Genomic DNA, 19,079 nt, shown 5'->3' with positions numbered 1-19,079 from the left:
TGACAAGGGCTCTGAGCGAGAAAAGCTTGCTATCTAATGCTAAGACAGCATTGGGTACACAGAGAGGCATTCTCTTTGGACTTACTTGAACCAGAGCTTTTCAAATGGAATCTTCTCTTGCATATATTTTCCTCAATCTGCTGCAACTGGAAAATTTAAATCAAAATCCTATTTCTTATGTTCATTTTTATGGTAAATGTGTCTAAGTTGAGATTGTGCATTTTCCTGATCAACAAGGAAATGCGCAGCAATCACTGTGAATTGAGCACCTTGCCGATTGAGCAACACTTGAACCTGGAGGCAAGAACGTAATCTTAGAGTAAGAATCCTCCGCAGTATATATTCACAGCTAACCTTTTTCCACTCCAAAGGTTCATTCACTTGAAACTTTTTTATTCTTCCCTTTGTCAGAGTATTTTATCACTTAGAAAACCACATTCATGCACTTTTTAATTTGAAAATGTAATTGTAGTTGGACAAGTAATCACATAATTTATAGTATAATAAGTTATAATAAATATAATTACATATTTTTTCTCTTACTCCTAGTTCATTTTTTTCCAGTGTCTAAACAGAACCTTTAATTTGCATGTTGGAGAGTAGAAGATAAATTCTGAAAGTTAAATCAAGGATCTGAAATTAATAGTTTCATGTTTAGCACCATTGAAAAAAAAAAAGCCTAAAAACTTATGTGTACCTTATGACTTTTTTGTGCTTAAGGCAAATCACTGAAATAATCTACTTCAGATTTGGTAGTTTAACTGTTATAATAGCAGACACAATAACAATGTATTTTGTAATAAAATGTTAGCATTTGTATACATTAATTTTTTTGGTAATTTTCATAATATCCAATTATTCATTCATTATCCTAAAGTTTTTTTTTTTTTTTTTTGCAGAGAAGTTATTCATCAGTATGAGCCCAGACAAAATTTACTGCAAGAAATTGGGAAGGGTCCTCATATGCCTGGCAAGGCAAGTAGAGCTGACCAGATCAGCTTTTTAACTGGTTGGTTTTCTCTGCAGATAGAGGTTCAGTTACGCACATAAGTTAGCCCAACCTTCACTCTTTAGACTTCACTGACCACTTTGGAGAGTTGAAGCGACATCAGAGGCACCCACAGGATTTATTGCACGCCCTATGTTATTAATAATGTTTGAATGTCGAGAACTTCACCCGATTTTCCACATAATTTGCTAACATGGGACTGATCTCCATACAGCTGGTCCAGTTAGTTTCCAGTTTTACAAGGTTTCTAATCATTTATGTTTATTGTTTCCTCAGGATCCTAATATTTATCAAACACCAGATCCATTTGGAGTGCTCACCCTTTCCTCTCTCCCAAATAATCAGTGACCTTAAGCTTTGAGCATCTTATCATTCTTTAGGACTACCAGCCTCTTATCTGGCCTGCATTAAACTCCATTTGCTGCTTTATCTATACTTAATCTTTTAGAGGCTTATCATAATATGAACTCTTTAATGAAATATTTTATCGTAAGAATAAACTAACCATTCTCCTTTTTTCACATTCCTCTAGTTTTGCTCATTTGCCTGTATACCTTTATCTTTCTTTAAATATTCATGTTCCCCAGTTTCATTTCACATACAATTGAAACAAACCAAAATGCTATCTTGTTACTACAGAAATGATTGTGTTATCACAAAATGTGAATGTTCTTGTTCAGTTCTTAATGACATATTTAGTTCTCCTGATCTCAGTAAAATATAAATGCTTCTGTTGCTAGAAAACTCCTCCACCCTGAAATCTTAAAATCTTCCCATAAAGCCGCAAGACACCTAATACTCTCAAATCATTCCTTTGGATTTCAAGGGGCAATACGGTGCGGTAGTTAGAACACAAGACTCTGGACTCAGACCAGGATCCAGGTCCTGAATCAAACTTACCAGCTGTGTGCTTTTTAATCAAGATTTTTTTTTTTAAACTTCTCTAGGCCTCAGGTTCCATATCTGTAAAATGGAGATAATAACACTTAGTTCATTAGGTTCAGGGATTTTTAAGGATCAAATGACATAATTCTTGTAAAGTTCTTGGCATGCAGTCAACTCTCAATAAATGTCTGCAGTGGCTATCATCATTATTATCAACATTAAAACATTGTTCCCCCTGTCAGCAATTAACCTAGCTTGCATTAGTTTATGAGATTAGTCTACCCACAGATAGACAGGATTCTGACAGGACGTAACAGGCATTTTGATCAAGTTGGGGATGGAGACGAGGAGAAGGGAGAAGGCTAGAGCATGAGCTAGTGGTAGAGGGGAGTGCACGGAGACATTCTGGAAAGCTAAAGCACAGCTCCGGGTCGCCAGGCACCTAACGTGAGAAAGCGGAATGAAAAATAGAGCCCACGGTAGAATAACATTCATAAAATTAGTCATGATCCAGTCAGACAAAGCCATGACAGGTATGACTTTTAAATATAATATAAGATTATGAGACCTACCATACGGGGAAAATATTTTTAAAATAGAGGATTCTGATACATGCTAAAGACTTAAGACCTAGATGGAAAGTTTTTTGTTTACTTATTTATTTTTTAAATCAGTCAGAGTTCCCTGACAGAGATCGGACTCTACTTCAGGGCATGTAAGCAGAAAGAAATTTATCACAGGGTGGGAATGGCTTCCAGACTTGTATTTAGGATGGGGGAGAACACTCTCGGTTGAGCTTTAGGACTAATTCTTCAAACTCCTACATGGAACCAGGCCGTGGTAGGAACTGCTGCCTTTTGTGCAACAGAAAGTGCCTGCCAAGTCGTGAAACTGCTCCTTCAGCTGCTGGATTGGGAGCCACTCTGCCTTGGCCACGATCAAGAGTCAGCCACCATCAGCCACTACTGCTGCCAGGTCAGAGCCATGGCACCTGCCCCGCTGAAATAGATGTCCTCTTCTGACACTTACAAGGCTCATGATCACACACTAGCACCTGTGTCAACCCTGCCCAAGAAGCACTCGATGGTTCCTTGACCATGCTTGCCAGTAGAAGCAACAGAAGCCCAGAAGCGAACCTGGAATTGCGCATAGTAAGAATAAAAATTATAACCAGGACTGTGCTATGAGGGAGTCTGAAACATGAGTTCGGGTGTCCCCACCTCTGCAGCAGAGGACCACATACAGAAAGGAGGCTGGAATGGCTACTGAGCGCTAACCCTTGTCCACCATGGGCTAACCCTTTGGTGGTTAATGTCCATATAGGCCCTTTCCCCAAATTTAAGCTTCCAAGTGATAGCAATAACCACAGGTCCTTCCTAACATGACACAGAAATGCTCTTGCCCTCTCTCCAACACTGCTCTGCATTGATCCCTGGGTAACGTTCATTTTTGTCCTTCAGCCAAGTCACAACCCAGTCTTGATGTCCCACAACCTATGGACTGAATTGTAAAGTTAATCATGCCCGAAAAACCTTTTATAAAACTTTAAAACCAAAAAGGAGGGAGTAAAAAGAAAGTGGTTAATATATGTAAGTGACACATAAAGAGAGCAAGAAAAAAAACTGAGTAGTTACTACAATCCCAATTTTTGCTGTGGTCACAAGTCCATAGTTAGTACTTATAACTTCCTTCCTCTGCTACCCATGCCGTGTAGTCTTTGCTCCCAGCAGGTTGCTCAGTAGGCCAGACTTCTCTGCCTGGTGGCAGGACCTAAACAGTCATTCCTGAGGCGTCCAACTTATAGATTCGTTGAAATATTCTCTAACTTTTGCCACTGGATGTAGCAGTACTAGGAGGCATTCCAGAGAAACTACTGGCCCTCACTGCATGGCAGCAATCTTCATGTTACTTGATGGTCAGGAAGCCAATGATCATGAGAAACCCAATGACCAGGTAGAACCCAGTGGAACCACATGTTCCCTGAGAGAAGTGTCCACAAACCTCTAAGTCAACAAAAACTCGAAGTCACAGAGATGTAAATTATGAATTTCGTGTGTCATCAGGCTTAATTATGACTGATGCCTTTCCCGTTTCTACCCCTTGGTTTCCAGCTGCATGAGAGCTGGACTTCTAGCCTCCAGAACTATGAGACGATGAAATTCGCTTGTCCCGTCACCCAGTTTGTAGCACTTTGTGACAGCAGCCCTTGCAAACTAACACGGACTGCACAACCCTCCCTCCCTGTAATTTATGATGTCTTTGTCCTGACTTATAAATCGGGCTCAGAGGGTCCCGTCAGAGTTGCCAAAAAAAAGTCAAGTCAGTGTCTCCACTATTACCGATAATTCTGCAATATCCACCGCTGAGAAGTGAGCTCCCAAAACTATTCGAGATGACAAAATTGTTTCTTTAATGAGTTGCAGTATTTTAACTCTGAGATAGTTTGGAATTAAGCAGAAATATTTAAGAGGAACCAATTTACAATATATACATTTACGTCAAGAAGGAATCAGTTCATATTTGCTAATATTTGTTTAAGAGAATGTAAAACACATCAGTCTTGTTATTCTAAATAAAAATTATAATTGATTTGGGCTCGTGATTTCTAAATTGAAATCCTTCCACATTTATATAAAGTAGTGGAACATTTAAGAGAACTTCAGACAACATAGTTATAAGAGTACAGTAATATATAAAATATATATAACATAATTATATAATTATATAATATTGTGTCAATATACTTATGTATAAATGAATGTTATTTATAAATATCTATAGAAGATTTAACATGGTTTATTAGATTTACAAGACATACAAACGCTTGGGAATTTTTTCGTTAAGATATCTGAATTATATTAAAAGTAAATCTAATATATCAAGTATATATAAATATAGTTAAAATGTTTAAGGGAGTTTTAACTGAATTTATAAAAGCCTCCTTAAAAGTGACTGTCAAGATTTTCCAGCTTTATATAGAGAATAATAAAATCTGTATGTTGAATCCAAGACAGGGGTTGGCAAACTCTTTCCGTAAAGGGCCAGATAGTAAATATCTTAGGCTTTACTGTCCCTAAGGTCTCTGCTGCAGCCATTCAACTCTACCATTGCAGCACACACACAAAATGTAAGTAAATAGGTATGGCTGTGTTCCAATAAAACTTTATTTTCAAAAACCAGCATCCAGCTAGATGTATCAGGCCCACAAGCTGTAGTTTGCCAACCTCTTATCTAAAAGATTAAAGATTTTCAAATACGAGTTTTTAAATTTTTAAAGTCAATAAAGCAAATGTTAATTATGGAAACAAGAACAACCACTGAATAATCTTTCCTGTTCACAAAAGCCATCTTCAAAGGGATCTAAGAACTCAGGTCGAAATGAGCTAGATGGCATTGGGAAACAATGCGATGTAGTACAAAAAGGATGAATTTTGGCCTCTGAGACCTGGTTTTTAGTTCTAGCTCTGCTACGCAAGTAACAACACTGTTTGAAGAAAATCTTTCAGCCTCTGATCTTTGTAAAGAGAAGAATGTAGTCTCCACTGAACTTATACTCATAGATTTGCTGTGACATTCAAATGAAACCTTACACGCAAGTGTACATCAAAACTGAAAGACATCTTTCAACAATAGAATATTATTATCATAAAGTATAAATGCAGTTGTACAATTTTGGTCCTCAAAATATAACAGGAATTTTGAATAGTTTCTTACATTTATCACTTGAAAATTTTCTTCTTGGTTTTATCTATTCTATGATGTTCTGCTGATCAGAATTTGAATTAATTTAATACTCAGAAATCTGGCTCTTTAACATCAAAAATATTAACATGGGCACTTTGTAATTTCGACAGATTCAACATGGATTTCTTTTCTAAGACCAACTTCTTTCCCAGGAAAAGCCATTTTTAAATTTAATTCATGTTTGTGTGCCATAGTTTGCTATATAATTTTAGAGCTAGAAAGAATCTTAGACATCATTTAATTCAATCTTAAACTGTTTACAGACGAGGATACTGAGGATGTGATGGGCTAAGTGGCTTGCCCAAGAGCACATTAAAAGGTGCACATTGGTAACTTAACGATGTTATGCATTAAAGCATAAAATTGATAATGAGGGATGCTTTGTGTTTATAGGACAAGTTTGAGTGCATGATCTGAAACTTACACAAACAATATATGACTAGAAAGAGTAGATTAGTGATTTACAGCTAAGAATGCATCCTGCAATCCTTTCAAAGTCTATTAAAGTGAACTATTTGGAAGCATGTGTAGGAAAAAATGATCACTCATTCCTTTGGGTCCTTTATTTTTCTCATTTGTGCTACAAATCCTCTGTAGGTTTCCTAGGACATATTGATAGAAGAAAATAGTAAACAAATTAACTCTCACATTCTTTTTCAGTATTTGTCCACAGAGGGTTTGCCTATTTAGTTTAACACTTTATTTTATTTAGTCTAATCAGGTCCCTGCAAGAAATACCACTGAGGAAGATTTCTAAGGTATATGTTTTCATGCTGGCATTGAAAAGCATTAATAGAAGTTAAATGTGGAAATCCCAGCATGCTGAGATAAGTTTACATCTGTAAAATATAATTTCCTTCAAAGTCTTTTCAAGTCTGGAATGTTGAGAATGGCTCGTTAAACTCAAAATATTTATGTAGTTTTGATAGTATCAGAAAAAGGAATTTATTTTCATTCTTTCTTTTATCTTAGTTTTGTTACAGAGTTTGCGACACAATCTTTTCAGCTGGGTTTCTCTCTCAGTTCAGGGGACAGAAGTCTCATACAGACAAGCATTTGAATAACCAGCATGGGTTTATGATGAGAACACATATATGTAGATATAGTTCATTATAAAACTGGAATCATGTTTATGTATTGTTGAGTAACCTGCTTTTGTCACTTTATATGGATGTTTTCTCTGGTGATTAAGTGTTCTTTTGCAGCATGGTATTTAATGGCCACATGGTATTCCATCAACCAGATGAACCGTCATTAATTTACCCACTCTATTGTTGGACATTTGCGTTTCCAATTTTTCAATATTATAAATAATATTGTGATGAATATGTACATAAATCTTCATGCCTGGTTATGATCACTTTTGCAAGATAAATTTCTAGACATAAAATTGCTGAGAATGTGAATATTTGTAAAACTCTACCTATAATGATCATGATAATACCATTTATTGGACTCTATATACTAGGCATTATGTTATAAAAACAACCTCATTTAATCCTCATAATAAATTTGTGTTATAAGTACTATTAATATCCACATTTTTTCAGAGGAAACAAGCTTCTGCCCAGAAAATGGTTAATACATGACAGTGGTTGGCAGATCCTGTATTTGAGCCGAAGTCATATTGCTTCTTCCCTAGTGCCAATATATCTTTCAAAAAAGATGATTACAATTTAGATTCCTACCAGCAATACATGAGTGTGCCTTTTTCCCTGTACTGTTGAGGATACTTTGATTAATAATGAAGCCGAACAAATTTTTTCATGTTTGTTGGCCATTTGTGGATTGTCATTCCTTTGCATAGACTACATGTCTGAAATCTTTCCTTTTGAGATGCAGAGTCAGATGATCTGAATTCTAATCACAGCTCTGTCCCTAATTAGGTATGCGACGTCAGGAAAAATCACTGCAGAGTTCTGAGACTCCATTTCCTCTCGTGGAAAATTAGATGGTCAAATTAAATAATCTCATTGCCCATCTTTAAAACGGTGTGATTCCATCATTCCACCCACCATTAGTCCTGTCACTGGGCAACGTGGAGGGGAATAAGCGGTCACCTACGTGGTATATCTTCATTTACGTGTTTAAGGAAGGGCCTCTCTCTCCTCCAAACCTCTCTCCCAGCCCCTGGGATTCTGTGCCTGGATCCCACCCTTCACTCCCTGGGACTTTTATCCATCCTTCTGCCAAGTCTTTCCTTCCTGCTTAACAGTTTCTACTCAGATTCCTTCTCAGGTTTCTCTCTCTTTCCCCTAAAATGTTTGGATTTCCCAGATTTGCTGTTGGTCCACTGCTCTTTTAATTAGATAACGTTCAGCCATAATGATTCATATGGGCTTCCTTTAACAGGCTATGAGTCCCTTGCATTGAACCCTTCAGTATGTTGTTCCCTCTGCCTAGAATGCTCTTTCTTCCTTTTTTTTTCTTTTTTTTTCCTGCTAATAGTCATTTCTTTATTTTTATTGAAAATTATTGGAGTGACATCGATCAATAAAATCCAGTAAATTTCAAGTGTGCAATTCAACGGTATGTCGTATACATATATTGCACTGTATGTTCATCACCCATAGTTAGAGTTCCTTCCATCACCAAATATTTGACCCCTTTTACCCCTACCTATCACCTCCCTCCCCCTTCCCAGGATGTAGAAACAACCGAAGTGTTTTTCTCCCTTTACTAAATTGAATCTGAGCGTGTCTTCTGGAAAGCAGCTTGGCTAAAACTTGATACATGGGTTTGCAGTCAGTCAAGTCGAGGTTCTGAATCATCCATGAACTATCTGTGTGACATTGGGTAAGCTGTGTGTCCTTTCTAACCTCCATTCCCTCATCTGTGCAGTGGGAGTAATGATAGTATCTATCTCTTAAGATTGTTATGAGAAGGACATGAGATAGTGTATGCAAAGCGTGGCCCGTGATGCTGGGGTTTTTTTTGGTTTTTTTTTTGAGCTTTCACAGCACCTCTTGTGTACATCTATCAAAGCATTTAACACATCGCATTCTGAAATTCACCATTTCATCTCCATTCATTCATTAGCACTGTGTCTGTCACATCATAGGCACTCAGCAGCCATTTGTTGAGAGTAAATGAATCACATTGAAAATACCTTTAGGAGACTTTTTTTGTGGTGGTTGTTTTGTTGTTGTTGTTGTTGTTGTTGTTACTCTGGTTTGTTTGTTTGTGTTACTAACAGCCTATCAGGAATGCTTTCTAACCTGACATATAAGGAAACAAAATTAACTCCATGAAATGGTTAGATGATTAGGGAACAAGGATGCTCAACCCAGAGAGACAGAATGGTACCAAAAAGGGAAGCAAGGATGCATTGAAGACAAAGTTTATATCTCTGCGCTTTCACTGTGGGTACCCTGAGAAAATGCCCTAATTTCCTTGCTTTTCTTCCTAATGCTAGCACAAACTTTGGCCATGTTAGTTCATCATCACGGGCAGATTTAAGTCTCCATATACTCAGAGATACCTAATGTTACCTGTTTATCCTTCATCCCAACCTCACCAAGCACATGAGCAATAAAATATCTCAAACCAGATATTGTCACTAAAATAATAAAAAAAAAAATAGCATACATGTTTGGGAAATGGGCTGCCTGAGTGGTCAGAGGCTAGAGATAACAGAGAAAACAAGGATAAGTGTAGATGGGAAGAGGAAGGCCTAGAGGCTTATTGAAAATTGAGATGTCTTTGGGGGAAGAAAAATCAATGCGGGCTATGAATCTTTTATAGACTGATGGTGAAAGGCATCACAAACTTTTTTTTTAAGGATTTAAAAATAATTATCCATGCACATTAGCTGGTATTTCTCTAAAGAAAAAAGAAGCTCACAAGCACTGTATTTCAAAAAGATTTTAAAATAGTAAAATTACCTCCCATGTGCAAATCGATACCCGGCCCCTCTTGAAAGTGCTACACGGGTTTATCATCAGTCCTAAGAGCCTGAGACACAGAGTCCTCATTAAGATCAGTTCTGGCACTCACTAACAGTAAGTGCCAAGTCAGTTTCACCAAAACAACATCTACCTTCTTTCTACATCCTTCTGTACTTCCCCCCAAACCAAGCAGTCTTTCTAATGCCTTTAAAGAATTGAATATATTTTGTTGAATTTTGCCCTAAAAATGTAATGTCCTTTGCTTATCTCTTGCCTTCCCATCTCTCTGTGGTTTTCATTAGGTCTGCACTTGTCAATGACCCTTTGAGACGGTACGTTATCAAGCGTTCACACAAGGTGAACATATAAGAGTGAGGATGGTGGTAACCCACTCGGCTCGTAGTACTAAATTTCTGGCTTGAGAAATTAACACTTGTGGTGATTCCAGGAATTAATCATGATATAGAAAGAGACAATCCAGCCTTCCACGAACTTACATCTTTATGAATGCACATCATTGCATATTCTCCTGACATTTGATAAAAGCATTTTCAAAAATATTTTTCTTTTGCAACTTCCTAGTGTTTTTCCCTCCATTTTTTCCCCAGTTTGGATGATTATCTTTTTAAACGATAAAGAAAATTGGTGTGGGGTTATGAGTTTGAAAAGAGACAAGAGGAAATGCCTCTCTTTGCTTCTGCCTAGAATTCTCTCTTCCTATTTATTTTTAATTAATTAACTTATTTTTGTTAAACTATAGTTAACATACAATATGATATTAGTTTCAGGTGTACAACACAGTGATTTTTCAGCCTCCACTGAGATCTGTTATATATTTTCTTGCCCAGAGTATATGTCAGTTCTGAATTAAACACAGTCCCAGTTAAAAGTGTGAAATGCAGGGTAGCTGAGAGCCACATTTGAGCATAAAATTATTTATGCTCAATTTAAATACAGTAAAGGCTGCGTTTTTCAAAAACTTATCCCAGAAAAAAATTTCTAGGGAAAATCGATTTCTGTTCTTTTTAAATGCAAATATTCAAATGGGCGCATTATCCCAAGCTGAAGCTAATACAGCTCTCCAAGTGACTTGTCGCAGTGGAAAACTTGGCTGGCAAGAGCAAAGGCTGACTCTCTTGGTGGTGGTTTTAGCACCAAATGTTTTCCCTCACAAAGTGTTTCCTTTATTTTCTAGAACTTGAAACACCCTCTGTAAGAAATGCCCTCCAGTTTTTTCAGAGGGTTGTCAATACATTTCTAAGAATCCTTCAGTTGAACTGAAGTTCAATTAAATTAACTTTTATTAGCTCCTAGGAATACGGCACAAAGATACCCATTAGAATACACATCACTCTTGTGCTGTTTAAAGGGGAGCAGGTAAGTTTTGATAAAACAAGGTGTATGAAAGGCCTAATGCATTCTTCACATTACTATAGGAATTGTCCTCCTAGAATACAGAGCTTATTGTGCCATACACACCCCTGACCCCATAACTCCAAGGCTTTTGATGACTCTGTCTCCTATGGATTATCAGCTTCCTTTATGTAAAGGCTGTTCATCTGTCTCATTCAAACAGGAAGGCCCCTGACACTACTCCAACGCTCCTCAACCTCCCCTCCCCCCACCCACTTGGGAAGCAAATTCTCTCAAACATTTTTACCAAAACAAGAGCATAGAGACCATACTGGTTGATTAGATATCTCTTCTTTAAAAATCTGAAAGAGTCCATAAAATCAGAGGAACAAACAAAAGGGATTATTGCAAATTTCTAAAAAATAAACGATGGCAGTTCTCAGTACATAATTACTGAACAGTAAGTTAACAAGCACCCATTGAAGAAAGCCTATTGCTGACATGATCTCTGGCGTTCCATAGTGAAACTGTGGTGTAACCTCAGCCTCTCAGGCAACATCCTTTATTTACAAGGTCATTGTTGTTTTGCTCTCATCTTGTCTGCAGTTCACTTCTGAAAACGTACGCATGTCCACAGGGGATTCGTCACTTCCTTTTGTGTCGGTGCCACAACGCACCAATTCAATGACAGCATTCAAACTCTGTGGTCTGCACTTCCTCAGACCTCCGTCTCTAAAATTCAGTCTTTCTGCCTCAACTACAGACGGTTCATCAACTATCATTAATATAGCTCTCTAATCCGCTCCTATTTTTTTATTGTTCTTGATTCTGGACAAATCCCACGAGACATTGAAACAATGGGTTCTGCCTTACAGGGTGGGGTAACTAACAGATTTGGCTCAGTCTTCACTGTCTGACTGTTTTGTGCCCAGTGTGTGTGGGTGGAATTAACACGCTTTCAAAGCCCTTTCGTACTTGACTTTTCCTGCTATTCCATTCGTCTCCTGTTACCTCCCTCTTCATCCACCTGCCCTTGGGCAAACCAGCATGAGCATTTTTGCTGTTCCACATTTATATCTAGAATGACAGACACTTATTGACTGGTTTTTCCGTGTCATGTGCTTTCAGGAAGGCCACATGGGGTAGATTCAGACCAAGGTTTAAATTTGGGCTCTATTACCTAACACCCTGGTGACCTTGGGCAAGTCTTTCAGAACTTTCAGTTTTAGTTTTTAGAACTTCCATTTTCTTATAAGAAAAACAGAAATAAGAACTACCTCATGGTGTTGAAATATGTATGTATATATGTGTATGTTATATGTTTATGTATATATGTAATTGTTCATCTCATTCCTTTATGTTTAGTTTCTTTACTTTCACTGTTCCTTCCTCTTTCTGGAATGCTATTTGCTTCCATCCTCCACCTATCAAAACCCTACTCATATTTCAAAGCCCAGTAAAAATTCCACTTTTTCTAAGAAGACTCCCCCGATCTTGCAAATCAGTTTCCCACGGGTTCCCACAGCTCCCTATTTATGTATTTTGTAACCTGGGTTTTCCAGGGTACATAGACTTGGTATAATAAGAGCCCTAAGAACAGTCACAATCTTGTCTCCAGTCCTGTTCCTACATGCAATTGTGGGAACTTCTCCACCCAAATCCCTTTGCCCAGCTACCTCTTGCCTCGGGGAAGCATTTTACGAGCCATCAGATGACCTTGATCCTGACCTCTTTATACTTTCCCAATTCTGTACTTTTCCTTCACAGTGTTGACTCAGTGAAATAATCACTTATGCAAGAATGAGTTAATATATCTCTTTGCCTCAAGCAGACCATAAGCCACTTGGTCATTGGGCTGGTTGGCCATCGTATCCCCAGGGTCCGGTCCAGTGCCCTGCATATGGGTGATGCCCAATAAATGGTCGGGTCCCGTGTTCATGCCTCAGCTTGTTCATCTGCAATTAGCCCTGCCCTCCAGGGTCTCTCATTCCCCACCCTCCCACCCTCTTTCTGCTACCTGTGATGCTGCATGCTGTGATGGGGGCAATATCGCTGACACCAGCCAAAGAGAAGCTTTTTGAAAGAAATTCTATCTTCCGAGACCATCAGAATGCCATTGATGATCACAATGGCAGATGCACATCGTCCTCCCACACGTCTTCTTTGATCCAACTTTGGGCTGGGCTGTCTAGCTGCTTAAAACCATAGGTCTGTGCCATGTCCACATGGGCTTCAACAGTAACCCAGTGGGAGAGGAAACAAGGTGACCTGAGGTGCTGGATGCCCCATGGACCTGTTACTGGTGGAAAGATTTTGTCCTCGGGCCTCACCCCTTAAGACTCAGCGATGTGGCTGAAGGTTATATTGTACTCAACCTGTCTCATGACTCTGACCTGGAAGTGCTAAATTTACAGCCATCTTATGCACCTGTATTCTCTCTCCCCTTATGAGTACTTCTCCCCAAAAGGCCTCTCAAGTCATTGGGCATATTGACTATTACAGGTGTGCCCCATGGGACTTCCAGGCACTCTGAGACAAACCCTCTCCTAGGACACTTTCTGGGTCCCTGCCACACAATCAGAGCCCTCGATACACTCATTATTTTATTACAACCTTCATATTTACCTCCCTCAGATTTTAAATTCCTTTAAGAAAGTTATTGTATCTTCTTTGTCTTTGCATCTCTCTCTCTCAGCCTCCCTACATTTCCCCCTAGTCCAGGCCTTGCACATATTAGTTGCTAAATAAATATTTGTTGCATGGACCAGTGAATCAACATATGAGTGGTTATCAAGGAAGAACAAGCTTGGCAGAGATCCTCAGAGCCCACATGAAATCTCAGCACACAGGAAAAGGGAGGGAGAGAGCAAAGCAGCAGCCAGAGAAGACGCCTCTCCTGCCTGACAGTTGTGTCTATGTCAGAATGTTTTCTTGTTCATCCCTCTTGTTCCCCACAATGGTGAGAAAGGAAGCTGTAGACCTCTGCCAGACAGGGCTTCTGCAAAAATCAATACTTTCTGTTTACAAATTATTTTCTTTCCATTTATGTATAGGTCTTGCAAAACGAAAAGGAAGGAAAGAGAAGACAAATAACCTAAGACTTACATACGGCTGGGGAAAAGTCAACATGAATTAACCAGATTTGCTGGCCAGAGTTTTGGACTAGCTAACGTCCCTCCATTTCCCCAACACCAGGTAACAAGGCTTTTTTTTCTACTAATGTACCCATCAATTTTTCTTTAGGTCGAATATTTTTTAAAAAATATGTTTGTCTAGAGTGGTAGCTATATATATATATATTTTTTTTGAGTTTTCCATTTGCATGCACAGTTGTACTGTTCGAGAAGACACAGTTTACCACCATTATGCAATAAGTCTTTCACTTCTTCAGAAACATACAGACTATTTTTACAGTTCCCACTCTCTGTGGTGAATGTTAAAGTCCCAGAAAGAGCACACAAAGTACAGATTGATGTACCAGCCACACGCCTGCTCGGGGGTTCACAATGCACTTCTTTCTTTGTGGTTTTGCAGGTGATGTAGATGATGGGAACTTATTTAGCTTATGCTTGATCTAAGTTTTCTAATTAGAACAGAATCTTTGTCTCACTGAAGTGGGTATTCTTTATAGCTGAGGGCTCGGATTTGTGGAAATACAATAGAAAAAAAAAAATTCTCCTCCTCAGCCCTCCTTTTCTTTAAAATGTTGAAATTAAACTCCTTTTCCCCACTGGCTGCAGCATTTTCCTTCAATGAAATGCTTTTGATGACAGATTCTGAAAAAAAGGGCAAAAAACATGTCTTTGACATCACGTATATTTGAATTACTGTGTTGTGTTTCTTAAACCTTCTTGAGAAATGGAAGATCTGAAATTAAAATAATGAAATCTGAGTCCTATATGGCCTCAGCCATCCTTCTGATTTACTGAGAGTGTTTGCACCTTGGTCTATGCCTTATGGTTCCCCATTTGAAAGAGAGGTACTGGATTTCAAGGTTGGTAATGATCTGACATAAATTCTCAAGCACAGTAATGTTCTTTCTCTTGTTGGGTTAGAAATAGGACATATATATTGGAAGCAGCACCGAAAATTTGACCCTAATTTTTCACAGATTTCCACAGTACCTTCTCAAACAGTGCCAGGGTCTTATGCACCAAAGGAAGACAGTTTGAGGGAAATATAGGTGTTCATCGAGATTCAGGTTTATAGCTCGTGGTTTCAAATATTTGGGTATGTCCCCCTTTCCACCCATGCAACGTTCTGTCAATTCGTTATGCGTTTTCCTGACATTCCAACACTCATTCTGAAAGAGGAGGTTGCATTACCAAGTTTGCTTTATGAGGTCTGCAGAACTGCGCTCTGCGCGTACTTGGCCCTCCCTTTGATTCTCTATGTTCTTCTTCCTTCTCCAGCTCTTGAATCAGAACTTTATGATCTAGCCCAGTGGTGTCCAATAAAAATAAAATGTGTTAAACAAAAACCTTCAAGGCCAAAAGTTTTTCTGAAAAAAAGGCTTTATTGAGCCATTTGTTAGCTGGACAAAGACAAGGTCAGGGGCACGCAGGCTAAGCCACTGGCAGCAGGGCCGGACGAAGAAGACAAACATGTCCACCATCCTGGGGCTGAGGGGACTCTTTTTTTGTACAATGAGTTCAGAGAAGAAAGATGTACGTTGTGTTGACAGAATATACATTGGCCATAGATAAAGGGATGGGAGAAGGGGAAGCGGGGATTGCTCTGGGATGGGGGCATCGTCCGTAAGGAAGAGTATTTACCGCTTTTGGATTGGTCGTGGGCAACGTTCATGCATAAGCAAGAGGTGGTGGCTATTCTCTCTAGATGGGAGCTGAAATAGCCACTGGGGTGTTGATGCAGTGTTTCGGCATGCGCTCAGAAATGCGAGCGGTCTTGTCGATTTTGGCCGTTGGCTCCGTTAACTTATTGACCTCAATTGTCTCTCTCTCTCACTCTCTGGGCCCCTGTAACTTAACTTTAAGTCATCGCAGAATTTTGCTCTCTTCAAACGTGTGCCACATATGTAATTGAAATTTTCTAGTGGCCATGTTAAAAACAGTAAAAAGAAACAGATGAGATTAATTTCAATAATATATAACATATAATATTTAATAATATATCCAAAATGTTATCATTTCAACATGTAATCAAATTAAATATTAGAATGTATTTTATATTCTTTTTTTACACTAAGTCCAGTGTGCATTTTATCCTCATACCACATCTCATTTCAGCCTGTCCACATCCAGGTGTGGAACAGCTGTGTGTGGCTACCTTTTTGGACAGGGTAGATACAGGACATTTCCATCACTGAAGAAAGTCCTGTTGGACAAGGCATGTCTAGCCCATTCATGAGGATTTTTAGCTAGAAATTTATCTTTGTGTAGAAGGCATCACCTGTCATCTTTACTTTCTAAAGAGCCTTAGGCAGTGTCTTTCTAGTCAGCAGAATAACAAGAAAGCCCATTTCTGACTATTTGGACCTGTTTTTCCTCAGGGCTCAAAGTATACTACAGTACCCTGAAAGCGAAGAAAACACAGTCAAATAAACGCTCTCTGCCGGCCTTGGCATATCTGCTCCCTAGAGCTTTGGGCTGCCTCTCTATTACTCTCTCATAAAAATTCTCACTGGTGTAAAAGTTAATTTACATATTATTCCTTGAAGTTCCCATTTAAAGGGCTTGCCTTCCACCTGCCTTAGAAACCACACAAAGAAGTGGTGTGCTTGTAAATGTTTAACAATCCATTCTCCCTGGGAAGAAGCCCTGATTTGTAGCATTTGCCAACTTCTGTGGTGTAAATACTCCCACTATGGTCCATAATTTCTAGCTTCCAAAGTGACATCTCTGAACACCGAGGTGGGCGGAGATGCTCACAACCTATGTGGCAGGAGACAGTGCCAACACATCACTGGAGCACAGCAAAATATCTGTAGCCTCCCCCACCGCCCTTGTCCAGGAACCTGTGGAATATAAATCATAGAATACCCTTCACACGCAAGGCAAAAATGTCCAAAGACCTCAGTGTGCTGGATACTAGCGAGATTTTAAGCATGGCTGAATTCTGTAAGAAGGCTCACCAGTTAGCTTAACAAAATACATAAAATGTTATAGATTTATCATTCTTACATTCCACATCTATAGTCATAATAACAATACAGATCTAATAATATTACTCTGTTTAAAAATAGCTGTAAGTGATAAGCAAGACAAGTCAAAGAAAGACAAGCACCGTATGATAGCATTTATATGTGAAACCTGTAAAAAACAGAGTAGCATGATGGTAATCTGGAGATGGGGGAAGAAACTTGTAATAATAGTCATAGAACTCTAAAGCACAAAATAATGAATATAGACAATAACATTGTACTATAATTATATAATACATCAATATTGCTATATCGGCAATTATATTACAATATAAATGTACTAAAGTAACACCCTGGACACCTTACGCTTACGCGATGTTACATGTCAAATAATTTATTTGTTCAATTGAAAAAAATGTATGCGAAAGTGGGATCAGCTTTCATTAGCACCTTTTTATTCTGGTCAGATGACAACTGTACTACCCATTGTTCCATTAGGAGAAACAAACACCAAATACATATGTAGCTTGAGAATTCATCTGAAATTCTCACTGACCCGTTCTTCCAGTAAAAAATGTGTGTGCTGCGTGAGGCTGAAATGAATGGTGTAAAGCAAGATAGTGGATCTTGTATGTGGGACTGTAGGTCACAGAGTCTCAGCTACCTCCAACAAACCATAGGATCTTAGGTAAACCTTTAAACTACTCAGGGCCTCATTTTTCTCACCTTTGAAAGTAGGGATTGGACTAGATCAGTGTTTTCCAAATTTTAGTCATTCTTATATATGGCCATTACTATTTTTTGTCATTTACATATGCTACCTGTACTACTTTTTTCTTAATATTTTTCTTTAATCAACTCATCTCTTTTAACTTTACTGAGTCTTTTCTTAAGTGGTAACATCTACAAAATCATAGCTTCAATATGCTAGCTTCGATAGCTTCAATATTTCTGTTTTTTTAATACATATTGATATTCAAACATAACTGTAAATTTAACCAATGCGTGTGTACTTCCTAAGATTATCTTGTATACCACATGTAGCTAGCAAAGATGAGGTGACCTCTGTGGGTCCCAAAGCATTATTGGTTTGAGAGCTGTCATAACTTCAGCCACTTGAGAGCTTACTGTAGAAATTTCAGGATTGATTCACATTGCAGTGACACTTGTCAGTCAAGAAGATGAGTGAAATTAATGGGTCCTCTCTCTATACTGTTGTCCAGGTCTCTCATTACAGATAAACATGGTTTGAGACATTGATGCCGAAATGTATTTGCTCCTGTACCAATATAACTTTCTTGTTTCATCAAGCAGCAGAAAAATCTGATCAAAAATTTAAATGAACATATTTTGCATATAATATTTTGTCTCTTACTATTAAGCTCTGTAAATGGGTTGAAATTTGCATATAAATCACTTATATTTGCCTAGTCGTCTTTATGCAGGTTGCAATGATGGTGCTTTAAATATCATGTGAAATTGTAAGTGATTCTGGGTGTGAGAGAGACTATGAAATTATTTTTATTAAAAAATTAGGAATTAGAAAGCAAGACTTTCTTAAGAGTTGATGTGGCTTAAATAATTTCAACCAGATAAACCGTTGGCAACAATTTACATTTAAAACATGATTAATTATGTTAGTCTGCCTGCTATTATACTAGGAAATTAAGATATCATACATGTTTATAATAGAAAATTTCTCAATTGTCTTTTTTAATCCACCATGAAGCTGCACATTTATTTCCACAGGAGGAAAGAAAAACATATTATGCTGCTAAAGTAATACCAGTCTTTTCTAGGATTAAGAATCAATGGATGGTTTGTGGGATTAGTGATTTCTATTCTCGAATGAATACCAGATGGGCCAAACAGACAGTGTAAACAGTTGAGGGAAAAAAATTGGCGGAAAAAGTCGCATTTGATAATTACATTTGTTTTTACACTCTTTTTTATTTAATGAGAGTGAGAAAGTTGGTTTGTAGGAGAAAGTAACTCCTAAATTTTGATTTAACTCATTAAAAGTTCAGATTCTTGTTTGGGAATAATTGGGTAACAACATGATAATCATGAGCTCTTTTTATTAGAAATAGAAAATTCT

Source organism: Pteropus alecto, unplaced genomic scaffold, assembly GCF_000325575.1.
Source record: "Pteropus alecto unplaced genomic scaffold, ASM32557v1 scaffold8, whole genome shotgun sequence".
NCBI lineage: Eukaryota > Metazoa > Chordata > Mammalia > Chiroptera > Pteropodidae > Pteropus > Pteropus alecto.
Note: the sequence above shows the minus strand (reverse complement) of the source record.